The following is a 19,644-nucleotide window of genomic DNA, read 5'->3' as shown; positions in this document are numbered from 1 at the left end:
CAGTAACAGTGAACACCCATATACTGATGAACTCCAGACACTTGCGCTCTTATACACAGAATCTATTGCAAATGTTGTGTTTCTTTAAGAACATCAATGGTGCTTTGAACAGTTTCTTCTTAACAGTTGCCACTTCATTGATAACCTTCTTAAGAAGAAAGAATAAAAACAAAATCAAAGATTAAAAAAATGTGAAGCAAAATAAAAACATCAAAATTTTCCTGTCTGGGTTGCCTCTGGCTGGACTTTAAATTCCATTACTGACATTATCTGTTAATCAGTTAATCTTCGATCTCCTAAGGGAGGCTGAAACTCCAAATACTTTTCTAGATACATTAAAGAAAAACTAAATTAGGCTATATAAAAGATACTCCAATAATCATATTAACTAAAACGGAACAGATAATTTTTTAAAAGAAAGTATAAAAGATGTCTAAAAGATTAAAACTGGAATTCATATTAGAATTATCTATGATAAATAAGAATTCTTTAGTCAATAAATAGTTGTAAGCAAATGGAACACGATGTTCCATTTACAAGTCACGAGTTTAAAAGATAATTCTCCTACTGTTCTTGCAGGACAAGAAGATACATATCCCCAAGAGATGTCACATCAAACTTGCCTTTTTGACTCACTGTGGAAGATGGGATGTTTCTGAGATGCTTGTCCAACAGTTAACAGAAGAAGAGAACAGAGAATGCATCTTTGGATATCTCCTTATGCAGAATCTGTCAGCAGAGAGAGATTTCTCTGTTTGCCACCTGATAGATGGTGGCTTCAATCAGGATCTGCTCTGCAGGTGAGCCACATCTCAGGAGAAAAGGAGTTGGCTTTGGTCAATGCACTCTCTTTAAAACATAGCTGATTCAGACCAGGTTCCAGAAAATATGTACCATCATGATGATGTCACATGGATGACACCAAAGCACTGACACCAAAGCCAGGATGTGAGTCACTGTTTTCTTACAGGAGTCACACCTGTGGCAGAAAACTACATGAACATTGTCATGTGGCAGAGACTGCAGAAACAGGAGAGAGATTTATTTTCTATAAGAAGTTGAGAGACTTGGCAAATCTTTATGAAAAGTGAAGTGAAATGAGCAAAAGATGAGTCACTATTATCAGCTGTCATTGAGGCATTCTGGAGCCCATAGGTAGAGATGGTGAAAGAATATGGTCTTATGCATTTGGGACTTGTCTTTCCTTCCTGACGACTGCAGATCTCATGGTGGCTTTTCCCTCAGCTCAGCATTTTCTAGGAAGCAGCAGTAGATTTGTCAGCCACTGTGCCAGTGCTTTCTTTTCCTTTATGTAAGTTTCCTTCAACATCCAATCTGTCTTCGGGCAGCTGCCAAGGAGGGATTCTTCTCCTGCAAACTGTTTAGCAGAAAAAGCCTCCCCTGATACTGAGAGACTTCTTCCAAGCTCTCTGTATATGTCAAAGATTCAAAGCAGAGTATCAATGAAAAGAATTTTTACTGAAATTGAAAAACATTAAAACTATATATATTACTTTTAAAATACATTTTTCCTAAACCAGAGTTTGTACATTTATATAGTAATTCTTCTGATATTTTTCTTCTATGTTTTATCTAGTTAAAATAAAATTATAGAATGAGTTATTGATGTCTTATTATGTCATTTTTATCATAATACTTTTAAAAAATTGAAATTTTTCTTAAATATCCTACTAATAATATTTTCTTTTCCTGCTCAAAGTCAAAAGCAAAGGAAAATTAAACTAAAAGGAACCTTAGTTCTATTGTGAGAACTTCAAAAGTCAAATATCCCAATGTTGTTTCTTAACTTATCCATGTAAGTTAAACATGAGTTAAATATGGAGAACAAGTGAATATGGAGCCAAACTCAGTATAGGTTGATGGCAGAAGTATCCACAAGTTTTGCTGCTGATAAAAGAAAGATAAATGTAGGATTTAGATCTGTATAAATCCAGAAAGAAAACAGGCAGCTCCCAGCACTGATAAGAAATAAAACACCAGTGCCAACAGCAGTAACAAGGCAACAGGCACCACCAAGACAGCCAGAGATAGGCTGGCAGGCAGAAGTAAGAAAGAAATTATACAGACCTGACTCCAGTGACAGGACGAGAGTTTGAAGTCTTCCAGCTTTGTGCAAATGGGCCAGGAGCTGCCTGCTCCCTCCTGGGGGAGTACATGACCCACCAGGGCTGCGGGGCCATGCAGGAGCTGCAGCCAGACTCCCTCTCTCGGAGCTGCCTCCCCTCTGCTGCTCCGCTGCGCCTCGGGGCCTCCTGGGGTGTCCCATAGAAACCCAACGCCAGCATGCACAGGGACCCAGTGGGGTGCCCTCTTCTCCAGGGAACGGGCAACAAGTTACATGGGAAGATATTCAGGAGGGCATCAGGCAGTCTAATAGATCTGACCTTGTCAGACCAGGTTTCCAGCTTCCTAAAAGCTCTTGATGGAAGAGGGAAAGCAAAGGAAACACCCATCAGAATAAGGCAAGTTACATCTTGTGGAAAAGTCACTTGCAAGAGCAGCAAATGACTTCTTGGGACAGATAAATGGGTACAAGGGAACAAGTTTCCAAAGAGGATGATAATCCAGTCCAGCAAAATGGCATTGCTCTAAATTGCAAGACTGATACTGTAAAAGATACCCCTGGTAGCCCACTGCTGTAGTAGCAGATATGTTTGCTAATGACAAGTATCACTTGCCAACCCAGTTTTCCAGGCCAGGACTCACCCTCCTACCTAATGAGTGACCTCCAGCTGCCCTTTGAAAAGCCAGTGTTCCCAAGTGTTCCACAGGAACATTGCTATTTAAAAAGTAGTCTAGATCTCAAAGGAATGTGAGAAGCTCGGTAAATAGAATTTAAGATGCTCTGTTTAAGATGGGAACCTTTTGACATACCAAATCTGACTTTAGCCCTGTAAATTATGAACTAAAAATAAAACCGTAACTTTCTTTTCTAAGTTCTCTTTTTCTTTATTTCAGGCAGTTCTTCAAGGCAGAAAAGTAATGTCATTGCAAATCAGAAGGATCTTTAGAAAGCAGGCTCTGCCTCAGTTATCAGGTTAATACCAATAGTAAAGGCTGGAGAAGAGATGAAGTCTATATCATTTTTACATGGATTGCTAGTGACACCAGTCCCTTCTAACAGCAGTAACCTTCAGATCTTTTCCTGCCAGAAAAAAGTGGCAGACGAAGGAGTGATTTAGCTGTCATATAAAGTGAGTTAAACTGATAGAAAATTAAATTTTCTTCTTCCGGGTTAAACATAACTTACAACAAAAGCAGGGAGGTACAAGAGCATACAGACTGTCCCTGTAAGCATCTCAATGTTAGATGCTGAAAAGCTCTAATTTGCAGTTCATTTATGACATGCAGGTTGAATCCCTTTCCTCCAGACTTTTCTGGAATACCAGGCTGTATTGCAAAGGAATGAGGAAAGCACTTATTTCTTCCATCCTGTCTTACAAAGGTATTCACAGAGAAAAAAATATTGCTTGCCATCATGGATCATATAATGGAACTCAGCTTTTATAACATAAAATGAGGTAATTTCAAGTATTTATTCTCTATATTTCAGAAATATATGTTTGATTAAATATAGAAATGTTTTTCTCCCCACTAGAATAACAAGCTGGTAGAGTACCTAAAGAAAAATACAGCAGCCGGTATTTATATTGTATCCTATATTTTATATTGCTCCTATTCTTCCCAAAAGGGGCTGTATATGGATCAATGTGTTTTAAAGGAAATAAATATTAATAAATTATCCTTTCCAACTATTCATTACTATTCACAGGTGAGTGTATCTCTAAGATGGCAGCCCAGGCAGCCCTGGCTGCAGAAATCCCCCACAATTCACTGGCTAATGCTCAGATACATTACATTTGCCAGGCTTTTAGAGGAGGAATGTTCATATGACTTGTTAAAAATGTTTTTGTTCTGTTGGAGATTGTCAATAGCCTGGAGATGTTTGGTTTGAGCATCATCCCTAGTGTAAGATGCAGGCTGTAATGTCATAAAGCCTGTAGTAAATTTCTGGCTAGTAAAATTCTGATTTCTAATCCTGGGTCAAATTCATATAATAGAAAAATTTTGTAACTTGTCCTCATTATTCCTTTGGTAGTGAACCCCACTCCTGTAGCACTAGGGATGTGCTGGAAGACCAATGCATGACCCAAAGAAGAACTTGTGGAACAGGTCTTTCATTAGCAGTCTGTGCTAACCTTGGCCATCCCTCGTGCCAGCATGCAAAGGTGTAGGTTAGCCACACTTTGAGTCTCATGGCACTGCAAATGCTCCACACCCTCCATTAACAGGAATTGGTATTATGTGCAAAGACACCAAACACTAATGTTTCTAAAATTTTGAGCACACTTAAGAAATTGTACTCTTTTTAGGAGATTCCCGAAATACACTGTGAGGGATATGACATGACTGAGCTTAAAAAATAATGCATATTTTAAATATACATTTTTTCCTTTTTTCTAAAGATGATGCATAAAAATTTTGTTCATTATGCATATTAAGTCATAGCATAAATTATTTCTTGCTCTTTTGACTCTTAATTGCCGTGTTTTCTTTTTATCTTCTCTTTTTTTTTTTTTATTTGTGCCACTTCCCCCTGTGCCACCAAGGCAATGTATCGATTGAAATCCATAACCTGGCAGGGTGTGGGAGTGTTCAGGCTGAGGCGTTCCCAGGCTCCACTGGCCATGTGTCCCAGCTCCTGGCTATGTGTCCCAGCTCCTGGCCATGTGTCCCAGTCCCTGGCCATGTGTCCCAGCCCCTGGCCATGTGTCCCAGCCCCTGGCTATGTGTCCCAGCCCCTGGCCATGTGTCCCAGCTCCTGGCTATGTGTCCCAGCCCCTGGCTATGTGTCCCAGCCCCTGGCCATGTGTCCCGGCTCCCCAGGGGGGGCGAGGGCGCGGGATGCGGCACCACTGACTCCCCAGCTGTCATTGTGCGCTCTGATTGTCACAGCAGCTCACAGCAGATTAACACAAGAGCCTTTGACTGGCACTTTCAGAAAACTGGTTGATATCAGCATAGTCAGCTAGGTAGACCTAAACCTGTTCCCTCCCCAGTGGTGTCCTTTGATTAATGAACGGTGTCAGCAATTAGAAGCAAAGCAGACAATGAGCCTAGTGCATCCTTTACAATCCAATTTCATCTTTTGCTGAGAGCTAATGAAGAGTAAGCAAGAAACAGAGATAAACTGGGTTGATAAGAAGCAGAGCTTGTATAACTCCTTGGCTTCATTTGCACAAATCCTAGAAATGTGTCTGTGGGTAACCACCAGATGAAGATTTATTTGTTTGCTCAACTTGATTAATAATTTTGCACTTTTGACTTGCTCTCATGTTTTCTTTACATTTATTCAGATATTTGGACCTGATAACTAGCACAAGACAGCTTAAAAGGCATTAAGTAGGCAAATATACAAACACACCCTGCCATATCTGCCTTGGGTTTTCATCTGAATGACACACATCAACCTGACCAAGGCATAGGGATGCAATGATCTGCTCTTTGTGAAATTATTCACAGCCGTGTTTGTGTGAAAGGTTGTTCAAGTAAATTAGTTTCAGTTAATATCACTGTGGAAAAATGGGTAAAGTGCTAACCAGACAGGTGGATCCAGTCAGCCTTTTGTGTATTTTCACCAAATCTCTTGAAAGGGTCAGGGATCAAATTTCCCCCTCCAGCAGTAGAAGCCACAGAACTCCTCTTGGCAGCTTTGGGAGACCTGTTCTTATGTCTCACAGAGGGCAGGGTGTGGCCCTGCCTTGAATTAATTTTTTGGGGGTGCAGTTCATGTGGGGGCCAGCAAGTAGTATTTAGAAAAAAAGTCATTAATACTTCAGTCTAACTGGTGTTTTTGAGACCCTGTGCCCAAAGGCTTGTTTGCTTTTCCAGAAACTACCTTTCTCTGAAAAACTTGCCTGTTTTAAGACTACAGATCTGTAGTGGTTTTGCTCCTGCTGTGTAGATGACAGGGTTTTTCTGTGTAAGAGGGGTGCTCAGTGAAATGGAGCACAGATTCTGAAACCATAGAGTAGGGTTGGACACAATAAAAGGCAGATGGTGTAAAAATCATACAGAATCTCCTTGCACCATTTTTATGTATTTTAAGATGAGCTGATAAAGAAAACAAGAATCTTTTCTAGCTCTGCTGGATGAGCATCTTGCCTCTCCACTCTTAGCACACTCACAGACCTAAGCCTTCATTTCTGTCATTTCCACCCACAGAAAAAGTGCTAGTCTTGGTGTCAGCAGAGTTTCTATCTTATAATTGAAGTCTCTGGGGATTTAAAAATCAATTCTTGGCTCCAAATCCAGCAATATTCTGTATCAGCAGAACTGTGTAACTACCCTCTGATTATAGTGGTTATAGTACAAGTTAGTTAACTGCTATAAAAATGAGAGGGTGGCAAGGAAGACAAGCATTTCATCTTTTAAGTCATCCTGCACATTGTTTCTGTCAGTGTTCTGCCCTGCTGGCAATGGGAAGAAAAAAAGAAGCAAAAGGAGAAAAAAACAAACAAACAAAACCACAAAACAAAACAAAACAAACAAACAAACAAAACCCCCCAACCCCCCACCCCAAAAAACAAAAAAAAAAAAAAACCAAAAAAAACCCCAAAAAAACCAAAAAAACCCCTCCAGATTTTAGTGTGCCTGGGATGGATGAAAAGAAAAGCTGCAAAGCTATGTTGCACAACAGTGTCCAGATTCAGAGCTTTGTACAGTTTGTTGCTGTTTACCCAGGACTTTTTTATTTTTTCCTATTCTTTCCTTTATTTCAGTGAAAGAAAAAAAAAATAGACTAAAAAATATGGCTGCCAATAATTGACTTTTTCCAGAGGGAGATTTCTTAACATTTCACTTTCTAGCTGTCAAGGGCTGCCTAAAGACTGTGGTTTTCTAGAAATTCCTGCACATCCTTCTTCTAAGCTGTGAAGGAAATGTCTTTCTGTTTGTCACCAACACAGGACAGCCACTCCCACAGGAATGCAGCTCCAAGTGAATGCAACCAGTCTTTCATGCTAGAGCATGGCAGAGGCATTGGCTGGGGAAGATGAGTAGGCTGCATTGAGGACAGCAGCAACAAGAACACTTTGCAAGTTAGCCCTCCTGGATGAAGACTAAAAATATTATTCACATCCTTCATATCAGACAATATGAAAATAATGTGTGAGTGAGAGTTCTTCACAGTGACAGACCTTCAGAGGGATATGGGATGCTGCCCTGGATCATTAACAACTGGAACTGTAGCTGGCAGCAGCCCCACAAGCTGCCCTACTGGGGGCTGTGTGCTGATTCCGTCTGACTGGACATCTCATATCTGTCTCTGCAAACAAATATTAATGGTTTCATGCAAGTGGATGTTTCTCATTCTCTGAACACAACTCTATGAAAGATTTGTCAAATTGGGAGAGCAACATAATGTGTGAAGAATGATGAGCATCTTGTAAAGTCAGAACTTCAGTGTTTAATGAAATAAAACTATTGATTATTAGAAATAAACCCAAAATTTTAAATTCACTTTGAATCCAAGAGACTCTAATATATTATGTGGAAGTCTAGAAAAACTCCATCTTTTTCACTACACATTTTGTACTTTAGTTGTAAGACAAGGTATTGCAGGTATCTATTTAAATGGAGTTATTATTCTCCAACTCATCAGAAAAATTAATTTTGGAATCAAAATAATGACAAAATATTCTACATGTAATTACAACACACTCAGAACATACATTAAATTATTCATTTACACATTTGATGAATTATCTTTCTTTTGAAACTCTTTTCACGCCTTGAGGGAAGTCACTGAGGAATGCACAAGGACAGCCTTCACTGTGACTGCTATAACCCGTAACATATTCAAAGTATATTCCAATCTTCTTTGGTATAACCTATGTAAAATTTATGCAAAGTTCAGTACTAGAGCTGAACCCTCACCAGTCCAGGATAAAATGTCAGAGTACTGTGGAGGGATTTGACCAAGAAGTTCCAGTTAATATCATACTAAATCCCTATGCACAACTTTAAAAATTGAGCCCTGAAGGACTAACCTGTTTGCCTACATTCTTTATTATTGTTGTTACATCAACAGGATTTGTAGAAATAGGTAACATCAGTTCATCACTGCCACCACCTGGTTAAACTCTCAAATTATATTTGCAAATACAGGTATCAGAAAGGTAGCAAAGGGGTAAAACAAAGAAGAAGCAAATCATGGGGGTAATCACCCTAAGCCAGGGTCTTAATGTGAAATGGAAATGTGAATACTCACACAATAGCTTCCAGTCTGCCTAGACTGAAAAGATAAGTCCAAACCTCCAGAGATGTAGGTGGCTTGTGCTGGCTTTGTTTTTTCCCTCCAAGTGATTGATTGATTGGTGGTGAGTGTTTTACAAGGAGTAGTAGACTGATAGTGGCTAGTTTAGGTAAACCTGGCCAGACAATAATAGACAATAATAAGAGAATAATATTATCCTTCAGATCCTGGTTGATACACTAAACCATTCAATATAGTATCTGAATGATATTGATCTTCACTACCTGTGTGTTGATAACCATTTGTTTCCTCAAGAAGATGCTTAGAACTAAACTGATTGCTGACAGTCTGTCCCTTATTTCCACTCTTCCCTCTCTTCCTGATACCCAGATCAGGAAATGGCTTTGGGCCATTTCTCTCCCAGAAACAATGTTTACTCATCCTAAATCTTTAATCCTGTTTTACAATGTCACCTTTTTAATCCTGCATCAATTCAGTCCTTGCCCCAGCTCGAGATGTGCCTGTTGTTAATCAGCCAGTGCCAGAAGTCCTGAGTGCCGGTGGGATGGAGAGGCGCCCACCACAGCGCAGGAGCTGGCACAGGGCAGAGTGTACACACAAAGGAGTGTATGCCAACTCTTCAGCACTTACTACTTCCATAAATATTGCCATGTTCTTCAGGTATGTGGTGGTTTTATGCAATTTTTAGCAGGGAATTGTTAGGGCAAATGGGAAGAATCTACATCAATGCTGACTGAGAACTGGGTGATAGCTTTAGGGCTGAGCTCCCTAAAGAAGAATTCTTTGCTTCAGGCCATTTCTGCTGTTCAAGGACTAACTCATTTCATGCAATTTTAATAATTGTTCTTTCAAATATACCACATTTTTAGGTCACTGGTTTCTTCCTGGTGGAAAACTGCAAGGCAAGATTTCCTGCAAACTACTGGTTAGAATGAAAAGTCAATAGAAATGTAAAAAATTAGGAACAATAATCTGAACAGTGGGAAGATGGCTAAAGTCACTCTTTTGTTGACGGTTTTATTCCAAACCGCCCCCCACCCCTTCCCTTAGCTTGGCACCTTTTATATAACTTACATTATCACAAGTGTCTTTGTGCCAGGAGGAGTGAAGTACTCTCCTGTTCCAAGCTTCTGCTACTTTAGATAAGCCAGCAATAATTATTTCTGAGTGAAACAAAATTAACCCTCACAATAGAGCCTGAGTCCATAGCTGTGTTCCAATTTGGAAGTCATTTGTCTTGGGATACAAAGGCCCCAATTCCCCGTAGTACCAAACTGGGTTCTTAGAGACTCAGACTTATACTGGCAAACCAAAAACCTTAAACCCACTATTATAAATCTGTCATCACTGTTTTATTGTAACTCCACTGTGAGAATTATGCATTGGAAATAAAGCAGAGATGAAGCCTATTTCCCCATTTATTTCCAATCTAGAGTCACAGTTGCCTGGTACCTTTACAATCGTAGAGGCTACGTCTGTGAGTCAGGGTTTTTTGTGGGCCTGCTTTGATATGTACTGCCCAAAGCTTAAATATGACACAAGAGAGGATCAGACAAAGAAAATAAAGAAGAGGTAAAAAAAGAAGGCGTAAAAGGATAAAAGAAAAGGATGAGATGAAAAGCATGAGACAAATGGGAAGGTACTAAATGACCTCTTGAAGTCCCTGTTTCCTAGCAGATAATAGAGGGTCTTGTTTTAGCAAACTCTATTTCCAACTACACATTTTCCTTGCCTGTATATGGAGACAGTTTAATGTTTCTATTCTGATGGAAAAAGTGCAACACAGCAGAAATAAGGAATACAACGTGTGTTCTCTAGCTTTAGGTCAACACAGGGGAATGACAGAAGTTGTCATTTAAAAGTAGCATTTGCTGAATCCCTAGGAAATTATAAAAAGCAGACATAATGAAAGAAAAGGAAAATAACAGACAGCTCTAAAGAAAAAGAAATAATTGTCATTTCTGTGCTTTAAAGTGTTTTAAGACAGTTATATATGCCAGCATATAGCATGATATATTTGTCTCAACCTGAGAAAGAGCAGTACCTGTGAAGAACACGTCAGGGTACACCCATCTTCATCTTCCATAATCCATTAACAAGTGCCGCTCTTCTGGCTGATAAGAAGCAGCATTTCTGCTGACCCCTCCCACTGAGGAATTCAGTAAAGCCATGGTGACAAGCATCCTTTCCTGTATTACTACAAAGAGGCTCAGACAGCCAATAATCCTGAACCATGCATGCCAATGTGTAGAGAGTTGGACATCTGTTGAAGGTGTGCTTGAAAACACAGCATAGACATGCCTACCTAATTCTTCACACTCATGCATAAGTCACATTATACTGCTTCTGTGAAATCTAGCTTCTCCCCTTCCCAGTTATCTGCAATTAGAAGTGAAGTAGGCAGACAGATGTTGAGCAAGCACTGAGACGTCACCATTCATCATCAGCCAGCAGATACTGAGCTTGGCTGACTACGCCAGCTTAGTCAGAGAGTTTGGCACCCTGTCTCTCAGCACTGGGTTTTTCACTCAGGATCTTAAACTGCACTAAGAGTTCACTCCATAAATCATGTAAAACAGGGGGATGGGAAAGGCTTCGCTTTTTGCCATCAAGCAAAGTTATAAGAATTTCAGACCTTTTACAAGTAGTATTGCTGCTCTGTTTAAGTGTCACCTTTCATGTCTAGATAGCATCGCTGCCTATTCAAAAGAGAAAAGGGCGTTTGGCCAGCTATTAAATTGAATTCCTTTCCTCCATCCTGCACGTGCTTAGTCTTGCATAGAAGCATAAAAAGCAAAACCAAAGGTCTAATAGATGGGACCATAAGGAGCTTCACATGCCATCTCTGAGTAAAACATCAAACGAAGACTTTCGGGAGCTCAGAAACCTGTCATCATATGTGGTATTTCTCTTGTCAGCAGCAAAGCTGTCTCTAATGCACAGCACACTTAGCAAATCAAGAATGCTTCAGGCCAAATTTGGGTAAAAGCTAAAGCTTTGCCTCCCACAGGTTTTATCTGCAGCTGCTGAAGCAAACATTTCTACCTCCCCTCCCTCACTGAATGAGATTGTATTTCAGAGCATTGTTTTCTGTAGACACTTATTAACCCTGTTGAATTTAGAGCAGGGGATTGCACTCAATATCTATTGATTAGCAGTGCTGCAGTAATCCTTAGGCCTTGGTCATTTTAGTCTGTTGACCAGGACTTGGTACACAGCAGTGCCCTTTTCAGCAGACATTGATATGCATGTAAGGATGTGGGAGAGGCAGGAGGGAAGGTTAGCGTGAAGTCAAATGTTTATACATTACAGGAAATTCCTGGTGAGGTGATGGCAGCTTTTATCATAGCCTGACAGAGTCCAGGGTTTAAATCATACAAGCATGCATCAAATCATAAACCTTCTCAAAACTATGTTGGAAAACAGAATCCATTATTCAGTGATTGAAAACAATAATCTTTGCCTGGGTACACAAGGAATCAAAAAATTCTTCCAAGCTGATCTCCATTTAACAGTAATATGACAGAGTTTCCCAGACCATTTCTTTTCTCTCTGCTCATCCTTTCTCCTCAGAACTGAATTTCCAGTTGGGAACTGCCTCTCTAAAGCATGCTTCTTGTACTGCAGCCAAACTAAAAAGACACTTATTTATTCAGAGTAGAGTTTAACATTTTTTCTTTTACATCTGTTCATTTTGTTCTTCTGCTAGCTTTCATTCAGCTTTGACTTCAGTCTCTGATTTACAAGCAGGGTTGGTGTACCTTGGGAACCTAGAGCCTCCTTTCTGCAGCTGCCCACCATCCTTCCCCCCTCCAACGAAAGACACCTGCATAGCAGACACCAAATTAGAACTTCCACAAAGTAAAAAAGAAACTTAAATACCTTTTTAATTTAATATTCCAGTCTGAAAACAATGGCAATCCAGAACTGCATATTCAGGAAGTGTCTTTTTGATATGTGAGCATTGACCTCCAGGAGAGGTATCAGGTAGACAGCTGAGGACAGAATTAACTTTAGCTTACTCTAAGTAATTTTTGCATGAATGAGGGCCCTCTGAAAATCAAAGATATCAGAGTATATAAAAATACATATTTTTAAGAACAATGCACTTAGAGAACTTGCTTCTAGAATAGTTTGTATACTAGTAATATGCAAATGTGTCTGTGTATTAATTTCTGAATATCAGTCCAATGGATAGCTATGATGAAATGCCAGAAAAAATTAATAGGGTCTTTGATTATGCAATTGATTTCCTGGTAATAGGATGTGACTGGAACAATCCATCTGCCAGGGCATCATAATTTTTTTTTCATATTGAATTAGAGTACTGCTATAATTCTGGAACTAGTGTCATTTGACCTTCATGTTTCTGTCATCCACTCCTCTCCCTGTTTTTTTCCTGTGTCTGAAGACAGCTTACTACAAACACTACCTGGAAAGGAAACAGTCTAAGGGAAAAAAGCATCTGAACATCATCTAACTTTGGAGTTCCTTCCCACGGACAACATAATAACCAGGTTTTCCAGGTTTTCCACCTGCTCAGTTACTAGTCCAAGGTACCAGTACTGACATGTCCCCAGCTAGACTTTGCACCAATAATCACAGTCCTCTGAGCCTGGCTGCTCAGTCTGTTTTCAACCCACCTTACTGTCCACTCACCAAAATCATACCTCGTCAGCTTCTCTATAAGGATGCTATGGAGACTGTCAGAAATCCCGCTAAAGTGAAGCTGAATGGCACCCACTGCTCTCCCACCCTCCACCAAGCTGTCCATCACCTCATGGCACAAGGTTAGTGGGTTCACTTAGTTTGTAAAGCAGGCTGGTGTGAGAGAATACTTCCACCTTCCCATGACTTATAGCAAGAGAATATGCTGACAGACAGACAGAATGAATTTCAAACACAGGCACACAGATACCTGCAAACAGCCTATATGTGCATATATACTCAATGTGCACTTTTGTTGCAGCTAAATGAAATTATATTTATTGTACTTTGGGAGTCATAGTCTGGTATGTTTAGTGTATGATCCAAGCATAATGTTTGTTTTCTGTGAGGTAGTTTATGCCCTACTGGAGCCCTCACTGACAGCTTGTGGTCATAGGGTCTCCATATAATACACAGGATAAAAAAAAAACACTCCCAGTATAAAAAAAAAAAAAAAAAAAAAGAAACAAGGACATAAGAACAGAATAAATGTGCTATTAAGTAACATAATGGCTCATCTTGTATAATAATCATTCAACAGCAGTAAGACATAGTGTTTAAAGACTTAGAGCACATGAGCTTGGCCACATTTTGTTCTCTGTTCCTGTCATATTTCCCCAGCATCTGAAATTGTATTGGGGAAATTAGAGCTTGCATCCTTAGTTCTTTTAGCATCCATGTTGCAAGCTGCTGTCCATAAATCTGTCTAAATGCTCCTTGGCCCTGCCATTACTATCTGCCTTACAACCTCCTGTAGCAACAAATTCCAAAGCTTTTCTATCCACTGTGTAAAGCTTTTCTACCCACTTTCCTAAAATGACCCCTTTTTAGTTTTATTGAGTGTTCCCTGACTCATGCAGTGAGAACTGAAGCAACAGTTAATTCGATTGTCCATTGCTTTTGTGATTCTGTAAACTTTCTTCATATCCCCATACAGATTTCTTTCATCTTTCTTTAAGTTCCCCTTCCCAGGACATCTGCTTCATTCTCTTGACCATTTTAGCTGCCTCTCCCTATGCCTTTTTTGAACTCCACCATATTCCTTTTGAGATTTAGTGGCCAGAGATGCAAATCAATCTTTTTTTGTAGTGTCAAAATTGTGTCTTCTGTTTTGTTCTGAATACTTGACCTGACAATATCCAGCATCATGATGATATTTTGGCTGCTGCTGCACATTGACCTGCTGATTTCAGCTAAATGTCTAAGAGTGACTCTAAGGTATTTTTGCAGAATTGAAATTGCCAGGTCTGAGTTCTGAGAAGAAAGACAGGCTAATGAGCCAGGCATGAATTATAGGAAACCTCATCTTTAGAAGCAAAACTGAGCAAATCAAGACAAGACAATCTGTGCTATCCTGACACTCAAGAGCCCACGTCATTCATCTCTACATGTAACCCTGTAACTCTCCCAGGTTCTCCTGCTCATTCTGCTTAGTCAAAATGGAGGCCTAAGTTGTGCACCAGTCCTCCTTCTGACACCTCATTTCCCCATTTCCTGACTTTTCTTATCCTTTTGCCATACATCACACTTCTCACTAGCAAGCCCTGAAACCAGGACACATTACTGATGAATCTTCCATACCAAACCCAGACTCCCACAAAACGCCTCCTCACCACTCTTTCCTCTTGCCAAGACTCCAGTCTTTTAGTTCACCATTTGTTCCAGCCTTGGGCTGTACATTGCCTACACTTTTCCTAGATCTTGGGTCCTTCCCAGAGTATACAAGTCAGTGCTGGATGAACACTACAGTGGACGTTAAAGAGCATGCAGCGAAACATCATAAGAGCTGTTTGTTATTGCCTTACAGATCAGGAAGTTTGTACAAACCAGCTATTCCATGACAATTCTCTGTCCTATCCCAGACTTTGCCTTCTATGGAAGAGCATTGAAAATTGCTTTGTCCTTTTCCATGAGAAAAGCGAGTTGCCTCCAATATGTTCCAATTATGCAAGTCATTGATCCCTGTGTCTGTTTGCACCTGTCTCTGTAAAGAAAGTAGAGAATATATTCAGAAATGGGTTGAAGTCATATGCACATCTCAGGTGACTGACCAGACTCTTTTTTGTCTATTTAGTTCCTATAAAGACTGTAGCTGAGTCACAGAGATAAATTCTTACCTTATGCTTACAACATACCCTGGGGTTAGGGGAGCCATCCTGAAAGACCAGAGAACCAGTGCCTTCCCTGGGGACCACTCAACATGCACAATAGGGAACATTTTCCTGACTGAAATGTACTAGAAAAGGAACTGGTGGTAATCAGGAGGCCAATAGCACTGCTCAGGTTAGGGAGATGATGTGGCAAAAGAAGGTTCTGCAACACTTCCAGTCTAATTAGGTAGTGAGAGAGAGTTGCTGAATCAAACAGGGCAAAGTGCTATAACTAACAGAATTTTGCATGTTTGGACTTGCAACCAGATGTGTGAGACTTTGTGGTGATTTCTTCTGAAGCTAACTGCTTTTTGTAATATGTTTTCCATCATTTTAGTGAAAGCAGCTGATGCAGTGAACTAGATTCAGACCTTTATTTCTCAGAGGTGTCAAGTAGATCTGCCTATTACAAAGACATTCTGTTTGATCTTCTTGCTAAGTAGCATCACCCTCTTTCAGGCTGGGTTGCCTTGCCCCTGCTTTGTCACAAGCTTTCATGAGAAGAGAGATACCTTTGCTCTCCTAGCAGTATCTATACTTGCTTCTGAAGTAGGGTCACAGAGGCTCTGACTTGTGTGTGACTCCTGCGTGGCAACTCAGCTGCTCAGATGGTCACTTGCTCCACAAATATGGTATCTGCAAGGTATAATACCTAATATCATTGTGGACTTACTTAAAAATATGAGAATTCATACTTCCTCAAGACTGGCATTTACTTCTTTATTGTGAGATAATAAATGTAATGGATAATGCCTGATCTGTAATTCTCTCCTTGAGAAAATCAGAACAGTTCTGGGTATTTTTGTCAGTTCCATTTGTTGTGTTTTCTAACTCTTTTCCATACATTCACCTCTCAGTAATCATTGGTAATTATCAACAGGTAAGGAAGCAATGGAACTCACAGGAAATGATTGAAGCATATAGAAGAATTGAGAAATTAAAATAAAAGTTCCCTATATAAATTTTCTAAGCAATTAATAATTTTCCTCTTTCAGAATATGTCATGCTTTAACTATTCAAGGTGAAGAGCAAAAAGGTAAGTGAGGGGGATTTTTCCACACTTCATACCTGCAGGATTCTTCTGCAATTTGTCACTGACAACTTCAAGGGCCCATGGGTCTGATTCAGAATATAATTCCTGTGCACAGATAAACTGAAAGTTAAAAGCTAGATCTCAACATGCAGTCAACTCCTACACTTGCAGTAGTAATGTTTGTTTTAATACTTTAATATAAATCTGACACTTTAATATATATCTAGTGACAACATAGTTGCAGCTTACTTATGTTTCTCAGCACCATAGGAAAAGTTTTTTCTGGAGAGTAGAAGAATGGAAACCTAGGCTTCAACTGTGCCAAAATGTCTCAAATTCAATTTTTAGAATTTTTCTCATCTTTATCTCCATCCATGGACACAGCCAGAGTTTGCAAGCATTTTATTGATTCCTCACTCAGATATATGAAGTACAGTTCTTTGTATTTTTCCCTACAAAATGAATAGTTTTGCATATCAATGCTCTCAGTTTCTACACCCCTAAGACTGCACCTGTTTCATGCTACACAGTAAGTACCACTGTGTGGAAAATCACCACCTGACAACCAAACAGCACGTGGGCTTTAGAACAACTATTATAGAAGAATCTTGCAAAAGTGAATTATTTTCATTTAAGTGAAAGAAATTAATTTTGTCTCACAGGAATAACACATTCAGGAGTTGCAAAGAAATCTATGCATGAACAAGTTTAAACTGTTCCTTATACGGAAGTAGAAGAAGGCCAGCTGAACAAAATAACACAATAATCATTTCTACTCACAAAAAATATATCATGCAGCTTGTATTTTAAAAGTAAGCCAAACTCTCACTGCTCAGAGCTTTTCCTGCTGTCTCTGTTTCTCCAAGTGTGAGGTTTTCTGGGCTTAGATTTGCTTTTTCAGATTTTTTTTTTTCAGCTGTTTTGTTTGGTTTCCATTTTCTTTGTACAGATAATGTATTCTTTGGGGATAATGAGGAGGCTTCATGTCTTTATACCGGGGTAAATATAGGAACAGGAACCTGGAATAAAGTTGGTCCTTCCTAGTGATTTATATCAAAGAGCAGTTTGCCTTTTTGTGAGTGTGGGTCCCAGCTGTGTAGTGCTGGGAAGAAGGAAAGCTAGAGCTGGGTCAGAAGATGGATGGTCAGTAGGCTTGTGCCTCCTCCTGCTACTGAGGAGGCTTAGGCAAGGAATTCCTGGTTCAGGAAGGTGCATTCTCGCTTTTTCAGCCTTATCCAAAACATTGTATAGCCCATGTCACACCACAGCCGTAATAATTGGCAGATTTTTAAGCACCTGCTAGAAGTAAATAGTCCTTTAAACTCGTCTTCTTTGGGATGGAGTGTACAGTAAGGTTGTCTTCTCCTGGGGCCAAGGTAGCATTGCAACAGGCAGTTTATGATCCAGGAGAAATTGCCCACTGATAACTATATCTCTAAGAGACATCAGATTTTTCTTCATACATAGGTACCTCAAATGTTAATTTTTTTGCTTTTGTTTTTCTATGCTTTACATGTCCTTAATTATTATGCCAACTTTGTGTTCATGAAAGTAAGAATTGTGCACATAGCTACTACTATTCATTAAGGGAACAGATGGCTTAGAGTATATATTAGCACTACTGGTGTAAATCCAGCCAACTGAATATAGATTGAAAGCTATTTACATCCAATACATTTTTAATGATTCCTGTATCAGTTTGATAATGATATCAGTTAATGAGCTGACTGAATACAGATCTAGCTCCTGCCTCATAAATTTTTTACCCTTCTGTACACTAACTGGCAAAGTTAACAGGTTGTCCAAAGAACTTGAACTGAATCTTGATTTTGTTGAGGTTAAAGCACTAGAAAAATCATGATGCGTCAGGAGATTGAACAAAATACAACAAGGCAGTAGGTGTGAGAAGTTTTCTTTAATTTTTGCAAAGCTTTGGATACCGTCTGTCACAGTATCCTTCTGGAGAAAATCCAGCTAGACATGTGCACAATATGGTGGGTGGTCACTGCCTGGAAGGATGGACTAAAAGCGTTGCTGTATTGGGACAGCATCAGTCTGACAGCCAGCCACTACTGGTGTTCCCCAGGGATCAATTTTAGAGCCAGTCCTTCACAACATTTTCTCAATGACCCGGATAAAGGAGTTGTGTGCACACTATGCAAATTTGCTAGCAACACTAGATTAGGAAGAACTGTTGATTCCCTCAAGGAGAGGGAGGTCTTAGAGAGAGATCTTGATAGATAACACAGGACAACCACCGACTATGTGAAATTTAACATCCAGATTCTTCACTGCCAGTGTAATCTTGGTTCCTGCACAGACAAGAAATTTGATAACCTCATCGTCTTAAATACAAAGGCAAAAAAATAATTGGAAAGAAACATTGAATTAATATGAATTAAATAACTAAAAGGCTTTTAATTATTCCTTAAGTATATTTAATTATTCCACCGTATAATTTCCAATTTCCTAAAAACAGAAAGAGAGAAAACTATCTCCCAAATCACTTAGGTGAGGTGATGGGTAGCAAAACCTGGTCTTGGCTTATGGAAGTTCCTTTGACAAGACTCTTGACTGAAAGCAGAAGGCAACAAAAACAGCCATAGGGAGGTCCCTGCTTCTGGACCCTTAAACAACTGGTATTCCAGGGAATACCAAGGAAATCCTCTTTTGGTTTATCTTTAAATATATTACATATATTAATACTTCCACTAGCACCCAAGTCTTTACTCATTGACACTTCCACCACACTATTCAGAAGCTGTTGATAAGGCTCATTGCTAGCAAATAACCATAAAGAAAGAACTGCATTCTTACCTCTCAATTCAGCTGTGGGAAAGAAAATTTTTAAAAATGTATATTAAATACTTTTATTCATTGGCAAAGATGGTATAAGAATGAACTTAGCCTCCAGGTACACTCATTTTTACAAGGGAATATTTTTACTTCATGACAAAGATCTCACCACACTTTATAATATCACATATATAATATAATATAATATAATATAATATAATATAATATAATATAATATAATATAATATAATATAATATAATATAATGTAATGTAATGTAATGTAATGTAATGTAATGTAATGTAATGTAATATAATATAATATAATATAATATAATATAATATAATATAATATAATATAATATAATATATATGTGATATATAATATCACATATAACAAGTTATATTTTAATATCATCTATTACATAATCATGATTTCAAATCTATAGAGTTCAACACTACTATGGTTTCTGAATCCTGGCATATCTATTCCATCTCTAATAATTAACTATTTGACTCATTTAATTTCATGAATATATAGCTTTCTTGAATGTCCATTTTTGCCTCCTTATTTTCATTATAATTACACATTTATCTTCCTATTTTTACACTCATCTCTCATCCTGCTACAAATTTTTCTTTGTCCTATCCATAAAATTTC

This window comes from Taeniopygia guttata, chromosome 3 (genome assembly GCF_048771995.1).
Source record: "Taeniopygia guttata chromosome 3, bTaeGut7.mat, whole genome shotgun sequence".
Taxonomy (NCBI): Eukaryota; Metazoa; Chordata; class Aves; order Passeriformes; family Estrildidae; genus Taeniopygia; species Taeniopygia guttata.
This window is presented reverse-complemented; position numbering follows the sequence as displayed.